At 36.5% G+C, this 10,332-nt stretch overlaps 1 protein-coding gene across 2 annotated transcripts in view; it reads left to right on the top strand.

The window, feature by feature from the left end:
* The first annotated feature begins 524 nt into the window (after nt 1–524).
* The window catches only part of LOC107669439 (filamin-A-interacting protein 1-like), a 27,551-nt gene continuing 17,743 nt past the window's right edge, over nt 525–10,332 (top strand). Inside the window, exons 1-2 of one of the 2 annotated variants that reach the window (XM_016461655.1) lie at nt 525–627; nt 720–973. The gene's annotated coding sequence lies outside the window, so the exon portion shown is untranslated. Of the gene's footprint in view, nt 974–10,332 lie in introns of both variants that reach the window. The other variant, XM_016461656.1, reaches the window with a different exon arrangement.

The raw sequence follows: 10,332 nt of genomic DNA, 5'->3' as shown, positions 1-10,332 counted from the left end.
TATATATATATATATATATAGAGAGAGAGAGAGAGAGAGAGAATTTTGTCTGGTACTACCATGGTGTATATTCAAAAAAATTGTGGTTATATAGAATACACACCACCGTTCAAAAGTTTGGAGTCAGTAAGGGTTGTTTCTCAAACAAGTTAATATTTTTATTGAGTAAGGATACATTAAATTGAAAAGTGACAGTAAAGACATTTATAATGTTACAAAAGATGGGGTGAAATGTGACCTGGATATGTTCTTGACAGATTCATTCTGATATGCTCTCAAATATTAGTTTTCGTCCCTACACTGTTTCCCCTTCAGCCGCCAATGTTTGATCTACCTGACACAGAAAGTTCATTTCTATCCCAGCAACTGCTCGGGTAGTTATGACAGTCTTTTCCTCATTTGGCAGAATACCGTGGTCCAGCTGTCAGCAGGGTTCACAGACGTCTGTTTCAACCCCCTCAGCTGCTAAACGCTACGAGAGACTGAGCGCATGAGTTAAAATTAGCTCTTAGTCGACACAGAGCTTCACGGGTCAGGACATAAAGGAGTGAGGGGTCTCTTCAGATGCTCTAAACTGTCTCTGCGTACTGTCTTTCCCTCATCCAGGATGCTGAATAGGCAAAAGAAGTGAGCCGGATTCATATCAACCAGATCTGGCTATCTCTGCCTCCCGTCTTATTGGTCATTCTTTCTTTCTCTCTCTCTCTCTCTCTTCTCAGTCATTCTGCTCGCTCAGACTTGGATTGAGGACAATACAGTTCTCACAGACCGCTAGTGCTCGGACAGTCTCTGTAGAAACAGAAGACAACGTAAAGACCGGACCGCAAGAAGGAGTGCATTTGTGATGCTTTATTCCAGGAACAGATGGACATTAAAGTGGACGTTTCTTTTCACACGTTTTTGAAGTCTTCTCTGACTTTGACACTAAGTCATCTGTGAACGAATACCTGTAACTTGGGACCATATCAAAAAGGTATGTTGTGCACTTCTAAAAAAAAAAAAAAAAAAGTCATATTATGTTTTTATCATCAATATAGGAATGGTTTGAACTCTTTTAAAGGAGGAACTGATGGAACCTGTTGCTATACTGTATATGTACATAGTTATGGTTTATATGTGTGTGTGTGTGTGTGTGTGTGTGTGTGTGTGTGTGTATATATGTGTTCAAACACAAACATGCATAAATTATAATTTATAAATTGTATAAAATTAAAATATATATAAAATTGGATACATATATGCATTTATATATATATATATATATATATACACACACACAAACATATGTATATTGTAATTAATAAACTATAAAATTACATATACAGTATATAAAAGTCATTATATAAATATATATATATATATATGTATATTATATAAATGTAATTTTATAATTTTATGTATTTATTAATTACAATTAAATTATACTTTATCTTTGAATGTTTTATCGTATGTTTCTTTTTACATTTTCGCTTTTTTGTTCATTATATTGTTATGACCTGTTTAAAATGAACTGAGAAGCTTATAATCGACAGGTTCTTTTTGTGCCAACTTACCCCATATTGTGTGACGACATGCCTTGATGCATTTCTAAGCAATCAGATTTATGATTTTTGCCTGGCGGATGATGATATGGATAAAAAAATAAAAATAAAAAAAACATTTGGATTTACATTGCAAGAGGCACTTGATCCATATTTAGAGGATTGGGGGAGGGACTTGAGCCATATTTAACTTGGTCTAGTAAAAACCACCTGGCAAATAGATAAATCAATTAAAAAACCACTTTACCAACCATATAGCAACGCCCACCCGCAAGTCACTTTTGCAGGAAGTATCACAAACAATCTAGTTTTATTTCTGTTTATGTGCACCGTGAGCATGTAACTGAGATATTTGCTCTGACTTCACTGTGAGTAAAGGGCAGCTTTCAGGAAGCGCTTCATCAGATTGCACTTAGCGATTCCATTTCCTACTGAAGGAGTTCCTCTGACACGGGCTCTCGGGAGCCGGCTGGCAGCATTACAGCGCTTTGAAGTCGTCAGTGACAGAGATGATGCCTTAAATCAGCCTGTGTGACTCAATATGCTCTCTGAACTTTAGGCTCTGTCTAAACATTTCAGTTTTGTGGAAGAAGTCCACATATGGATGAGTAGAAAGAGAAAAGCTGCTTGTGTTTAGGCTCACATTGCATTTGGCAAATGATGTTGGAATCTGAGCATGTGCGTTGTCATTATGAGGAGGCACCACACAATACCATGGTTCATTATTATGGTCACTTGGAAACGGTGTGGCAGCAGTTTTTGAAAACAAATATGTCTGATTTCTTTGATGCCTGCAGGAATGAGCAGTAGCCCCTCCAAGGGGCGGGGTTGGATCCACATCTAGGGGGTGGAGATGGTAGGTTTAGGGGTGGAGATGGGTGGGTCTAGGGATCAGGGGGTGGAGACGGGTAGGTTTAGGTATATGTAAGGTGGGAGGAATTGGATCTGGATCCAACCTCGCCCCCTGGATCTTGTGTTCTGCAGTGAGGACCATCTCGGAATGAGCGGCCCAGTTTAGAATCATCGGCCACAGTTAGCGTCTGAACTAATGACCTGACGTGCTGCGATAAGACACGGTGCATGACATCAGCGCTCTAATTCTGCACCGCCATCTGAGAAACAACAACAAGCTCGCACTCGTACCATCGGTCCTCGCCATCGTCATGACAACAAAACAGGCCGTTTGTTTAGATGGTTTGTTTAGTTAATTGAAATGTGTTTATGCACCGCCATCTGAGAAACAACAACAAGCTCGCACTCGTACCATTGGTCCTCGCCATCGTCATGACAACAAAACAGGCCGTTTGTTTAGATGGTTTGTTTAGTTAATTGAAATGTGTTTCGTTTATTTTTAACAAAAAGCACGTCGGTTCTAAATGTCAACCAACATCGCTTTTTATTGAGTTTACTAAAATATGCACTTACGAAAAAGTACATACTAAGGTATTTGTTGAAGTACTTGGAGAACTATGTAAATACATTGAATATGAATCATTCAGTACCATATAATGTATCAAAGTCCTATAGTTTTAGAAAATGCAGCATGGTAGTACTGTGGTTTGTGAATATGATATCATTTTGTGCTATGGCATATATTTTCTATGGTATTACCATAGTTTTGGACATGAAGGTACCATGGTATTCTTTGAAGTATGATATAGGTATGTGTGTGGTACCATGGCATGACCAACGCACATGGTAATACCATGCTATATGAAAATGGTATCACCATGTGTTTGGGCTTGTACTGTACCATGGTATTCTTTGCAGTTCTTTTGAGTACAATTTGCTGTAAACACCATAGTATGAGTATGATACACTCCTGTTCTTTTTTAAAGAAATTAATACTTTTATTTATCAAGGATGCATTGAATTGATCAAAAGTGGCAGTAAAGACATTTATGATAATTATAATATTACAAAAGATTTCTGTTTCAAATAAATGCTGTTCTTTTAATAAAAAAAAATTGTATTCATCAAAAAAAATAAATAAATAAATAAATAAAATGTATCATGGTTTCCACAAAAATATGAAGCTGCACAACTGTTTTCAACGATAATAATAAAAAAAAATGTTTCTTGAGCAGTAAATCAGCATATTAGAATGATTTCTGAAGGATCATGTAACACTGAAGACTGGAGTAATGATGCTGAAAATTCAGCTTTGATCACAGAAATAAATTACATTTTAATATATTCAACTAGAAAATAGTTATTTTAAATGGTAATAATATTTCACAATATCACTGTTTTTGCTGTATTTTTGAACAAAGTAATGCAAGTGTGTTTGTTTTTAAAGGAGCTGTTGCATATGAGCTGTGACATCGGGTATGTGCAAAATGTTAAACTCTTCACCTGTTAGTACTCAAGGCTGTATAGCGTCAGTCTTCACTCCTTCAGGAAGGGTGTGTGTCTCTAAAAATGACACAGTTGTGGGACGCAGAATTAACATTATATCATTACAGCCAAAGCAGGCTCTGTGGTGAGGTCATCTCTCTGCTGCAGCCCACACCTATTGTCAGAAAAAAACGTGGCAGCGAGCCAAAAGCATTACTGCAGACGCTGAGAGATCTGGGGTCACTCGTGGCTTTGTGCTTTTTCTGCAGAACTCTTCCAAAGCAGAAATCTTATATATCTTTTTTTCTGATGGATTAGTTGTGACATAGTACTAATTACTAATGTGATGTTTAGTTTATTCTTTAATCCAAAGTGATTTGAGTACTCTTAAAGGAATATTTCACACAAAAATGAAAATTTGCTGAAAATGTCCTCACCTTCAGGCCATCCGTGATGTAGATGAGTTTGTTTCTTCATCAGATTTGGAGAAATGTAGCATCGCATCACTTGCTCACCAATGGATCCTCTGCAGTGAATGGGTGCCGTCAGAATGAGAGTCCAAACAGCTGATAAAAACATCACAATAATCCACAAGTAATCCACACCACTCCAGTCCATCAATTAACATCTTGTGAAGTAAAAAGCTGCATGTTTGTAAGAAACAAATCAATCATTAAGAACTTCAAACAAGTCCTCTATGCATAGTATTGCTTCCTCCAGTGAAAAAGTCATCTCGTCTGAATCAGGAGTGAAATAATCACAGTTCAAGCACTGTTTACAAGTGAAAACAGTCCAAAATGATTCCAAAAAGGATTTTGATATGAGAGGACAACAGGGGAAGGACTTTTTCAACGGAGGAAGCTGTATCATGGATTATGCATTGGTATTTTGGCCAGAAGCAACGGTTTGTGATGTTTGTATCAGCTGTTTGGACTCTCATCTGACGGCACCCATTCACTACAGAGGATCCATTGGTGAGCAAGTGATGCAATGCATTTCTCCAAATGTTTTCCCATAAAGAAACAAACTTATCTATATCTTGGATGGCATGAGGGTGAGTAAATGTTCAACTTTGGGTGTACTATTCCTTTAAATCTCCGGAATGCTATTCCTGAATACTATTCCTGGTCTTTTTGTGGACAGTTATATTTTCCAGCATAAAAAACTACTATAGTATCATAAATACTGTTAGTGTGATACGAGAGTTTAATAACTTAAACTTATTTCCTCCGTCCTCTGTTTTACTGTATGAGGGAAATTACATCATATTCCTCCCATCAGAAAGGCATCTGTTCGTCTGGTCATTCATCCACTGTGACCGGCGATCGGAGCAGATCCATACGGCTATATGAAAACATGCTTATCAGTAACATTTGCTTATCAATCACAGCCGTGCAGGACAAAGGAGATCACTGTGATATAAATGACTCCCAAAGCGTGTATGAAGCTAACCCTGAAGTCATTACACATCGAGTGTTTCTCATTCTGGGTCAGCAGATGTCTTTCTGAAGGAGGTGATTTTGAAGGAGCCATTTGCACATTGGAAAAAATGTTCCAGATAGCAGAGATATTCCTGAGAAAAGGCACGTCATTTTGCATCATTGCCGCAGTCTTTGCTGACCTTGGGTCATTCTCAGTTCCGTTTGTTTCTGAAAATTTCAGGATTTTTTGCTTTTATTATTATGTTGACTTGACTTGTGCTATTGCACAAATTTAGGTTAGTGTTTATTTCCAAATCCCCATCCTGAGACCAACATTTCTAACTCTAAACCCCTCGTGGAGAGTTCAAGATATTTTCACTAAACTCATCAAAGTTCTATCCATCCATTGTTTTATCATTCCTTCCATCCATCCATCTATTGTTCTACCATTCTGTTGTTCCATCCATCCATCCAATGTTTTATTGTTCCTTCCATCCATCCATCCATCCATCCATCTGTCCATCATCATATCTATTATGTATCATTCTATCGTTCCATCCTCATCTATCCATCATCCATCCATTCATCCATTTAGCACTGTATCATTCGGTCCATTTATCATTCCATCCATCATCCATGTACTTTTCTATCTGTCATTCTATCATTCCATCCATCCATTGTTCTTTCCTTCTATCTGTCAGTCCGTCCATCCATCCATCCAGTCTTTCGTCCGTCCGTCCGTCCGTCTGTGTCTGTCTGTCTGTCGTTCCATTTCCATCCATCCATCCATTCTTTTGTCCAATCGTTCGTCCTGTCATTCTATTTATGACTTTCTACTTTTTTCCCACCTCAGGCCCCTCATTCCATCCATCCATCCATTCATTCGTCCAATCATTTGTCCTTTCATTCTTTTTATGACTTTCTACTTTTTTCCCCACCTCAGGCTTCTCATAACCCCTTTAGACATTGTTGGCTCACTACAGGGGGATGCATTTCCCCCCAGTATCCAGATTAGCCAATTGTAAAACTATTGCCCCCTAAAAAGTACCACTACTTAACATTACTAACACAAAATTATTTTGAATTATTTTTCTGCAGCTACCACAGAACTTTATATATTGCACAGCTTTTTGGATACTTGATTCCGATTGGTCAGTCGCTACATTCCGTTACATTAGGACAGTGGGCTCTCAAGTGTAAATTAGAGTGGCACAGAGGTGATGCGGAGGAGAAAAGAGGCAAATTTCAGTACAGTAGTACTGCGTGACCGTCATGAAGTACAATATGAGAGTCCTCTTGAACTCTCACCTAAAACGCAACTCCAAGTTTTCATCATGTGCCATTTTAAACTAGGCTGTAGTTTATGATTCCTATTTTTATATGCACTCTTCAACCTCTGTCTTCTCTCTCTCTATATATATATATTATCTCTCTCACTCTCTCCTTCCCATGTGTGACATCAGGTCACATTTATTAGATTAAGGCTGTGGTCCTCATCATGCCAGCGCTGGACGGCTCATCACCCACATGCTTGTTGAATGACATTTTGTGCTCTCAATTAGTTTGAGCACTTACAATAGTCAAATGTGTTTTTGCTTTTTTCCTCCATATTTTCATTATACCACATAAAGACCTTAAAATGTATTTATGCATTTGTCAGATGTTGGCGGGGCTAAACAGGCAGTGATGTAGAATCGGTGGGCGGAGCTAAACAAGCAGTTAGAATCGGTGGACGTAGCTAAACAGGCAGTGATGTAGAATCGGTGGGCGGGGCTAAACAGGCAGCTAGAAGCAGGCGTTGATCTTCTGCGGAGGCGGGGTTTAGACACACTATTACATCATAAAGTGGCTCATCCCACAAGCTGTTGTTTTGGCAGATCGGCTTCAATATAAGCTGTTTTTAGACTAATGAGAAAGTTTTGAGTTCTGAAACTAACAGGATCTTTTTATTGTACAATGACCTCTTATATTTCTAAAGATCCAGGGAATTTTGATTTCTCAGTTCATGACCCCTTTAATGTGGACAGCAATGTCTCAAAGTGATCTGAGCTGCTACGATCGCTTCTGATATAGAGGAGACACATCTCCAGTTTTCTCTCCCTCAGAAGAAACATTTGAGAAGAATGAGAATGACACACAAGTCTTTTGCATTTAGTTGTTGATGTCACTGAGAAACAAATGAGATATTGAAGACATTTATCTTAATTTCATGTGGATTAATAACTTTCCATTGATTAGACATTTTCTGAATATAAAGCAAGGTAAATCTTTCATAATAATAATGAATACATACATATGCACCTAATTCTCTGTCTCAGAGAGGCCAGGTACACATAGTTCTGTCTGATGTGTTAAAATAATGACCGTGAGCTTAATTTTGGCAATCATATGATCAACACAAACGCAGCATGTCAGTTTAAGCCAGACAGATCGTCAATGTGAGAGTTTCTCTGCCCTTATTTAGTCACAGTCCTCCAGTCTTCACACGGCTGAGACGAACTCTTGACGTTTTCCTCAAGAACTGGAGATGTCTGTAATTTCAGGACTGTCTCTCTGTATGGTGGAGGATGGGGGAGGAAATATTTGCACAAAAGTTACCACCTGCCATTATGTCGTTTAACGCTGGTTATCTAGTTGAGGTTGACGTTAGTAGTGGGTTGAAACCAAGGAGGTCTGTAATACCTCCATCCATCCATCCAAGTCTGTTTGCATTTCTGTTTATTTCAATGCCAGTTTTACTAGTGCATGCCAGGGCTGTTATGGTTCAAAAAAATAAATAAATAAAAATTATTTATATATATATAGTTATTTGAAATAAAGCAGAAATAAAATGAGATATTAGATGAAAACCTAAATATTACACAAATTATAAATATAAGTATTAGATGAAAACTTAAACCAAAATTATAAATGTTGCCTTGGCATCTAACTGAAATAAGTTTGTTAAAATATTAAAATTACTAACTGAAATGGAACAACAACTGAAATAAAAAAAAAAGTATAAATATAAAAAAAATAAAATAATAAAATAAAAATGACAAGCATTCCTGTATATTTCAGTGACAGTTCCACTAGTGCATGTTAGTGTTGTTAAAGTTAACTAAAACTATTAAAATATTTTTGTTAAAACGGAAATCAAATGAAATATTAGATGAAATCCTAAACGAAAAATAGAAATGTTATCTTGGCTAACTGAAATAAGTTCAAGTTAAAATATTAAAACTACTAATTAAAAATAAATTACAAGTTTTTGTAAATGTGGAATAATAAATAAATAAAATAAAGGACACAATAAAGGAACAGGATTCCTGTTATTTAGTGGCAGTTCCACTAGTGCAGGTCAGTTTTGTTACAGTTAACTTAAATCTCAAAATGCATCCTTTGAAACCCATTTTAAAATCACACATTGCATTACCATGAAAAGGGTACATCAATATCATGTTACAAAATGTTTTTGTTCATGAATTATAAAAATTTAAGTTTGGATCGTGCACTTTCATGTCTATGTTCAAAAATGTGAGTGACAGTTAAGGGGTTAAACTATTAAAAATATTTATATTTAAAATAAAGCATGAAAAAATGAAATATAAATATTAGATGAAAAACGTAAACGAAACAAAAATGAGAAGTGTAGCCTTGGCATGTAACTGAAATAAGTTAAAATAAAAATATTACAATTACTAACTGAAATAAAAGTAAATAAAAAATATTTAAAAAACTAAAATTTCAACCAAAATTAAAATGAAAACTACAAATATTAAGAATAAAAGCTTATTCAAAATATTAATAAATAAAAGTATATAAACAATAGATTATTTTTATAGATAAATAGTTAATTTTAGTGATTTTTTTACGTTTAATTTAGTGAAATATGCTTGCACCCAATAATATGCATGGTTGGCATGAGCCGGTTTTTGTGATCCCAGGTTAGCCATACTGTTATGCCAACAAAGAATGTGCCGGCATTTGAGTGTGTATCCGTGTATACATTACTAAATATATAAAGGAAGTGCCACTGATGCTTGCCCACCTCAGCTGAACATACCCCGAGAATCTAAGGAATTAATTATCACAGGAGCGGTGAGTAACCGGTGCTCATTCACCGCATTCGGCCATTTAAATTTCCCAGGAGACATGCGTGTAACAAAACCGATAGCTGTGATGTTAAACAGCCTTGATCAGATTGGTGGATGAAGTGTGAGTGTTTCTGGTGTCTCCTGAGCACAAGTGTGTCACCTGCTATAAATACCGCTCAATTTCAGCAAGGAGCAGCTGCGTAAAGCGCCCGGGGAGCTCTTCAGGAGCGAGGTGCATATTCTCAGTGTAAATATAAGACAAACTCTCATTTATATCTCCCAGCTGCCTCCGTCTCCAGTAATAACAGAGCTAAGGTCACCCTGAATCTCTCAGGCATAATCAAAGTTAAAAATACACCCGTCTCGAGTTAGAGAATTGAGGTTTGTGAAAAATAGCAATAGATCAAACTCTCATCTAATTTGCTGTTTGGGACGGCATCAGTCTGTCAACAGCTTCTGTACATTTTTTGGATTTCATCATAGAGGACATAATGAACGTTTGTGTGTATACAAGTGTTGTCATTGCTATTTTGGACAGCGATTGAATGTCATAACAGAAGCACAACAAATCAAAGTCACCATCGAAATGAAAACACCCCCATGGCTGCAACATGCTGCTATTAATAACACAAATACTTTTTGCAACAATTCGTCTGCCAGGGTTTTCTCGTCTTTGCTTACTTGCTGGTTTCATCAGTCACTCCAAACTTTGTCCAAAAGCCTGAGATTAACATATTGATTATTAGTGTTTATATTATATTTATTCTTTTAGATTATTCAGATCAGTATACTGAATTCTATCTATCTATCTATCTATCTATCTATTACACATACAAACACACAAAATATATCTACAAAATGTTTATTTATAATACATAATAATATTTTATATTTAATAGTGCTATTTAGCACCAGAATCATAAGTTTGAATAAGTATCTTTGGATAATACATCAATT

This window comes from Sinocyclocheilus anshuiensis, unplaced genomic scaffold (assembly GCF_001515605.1).
Source record: "Sinocyclocheilus anshuiensis isolate Anshui unplaced genomic scaffold, SAMN03320099.WGS_v1.1 scaffold96, whole genome shotgun sequence".
Taxonomy (NCBI): domain Eukaryota; kingdom Metazoa; phylum Chordata; class Actinopteri; order Cypriniformes; family Cyprinidae; genus Sinocyclocheilus; species Sinocyclocheilus anshuiensis.
This window is presented reverse-complemented; position numbering and strand designations above follow the sequence as displayed.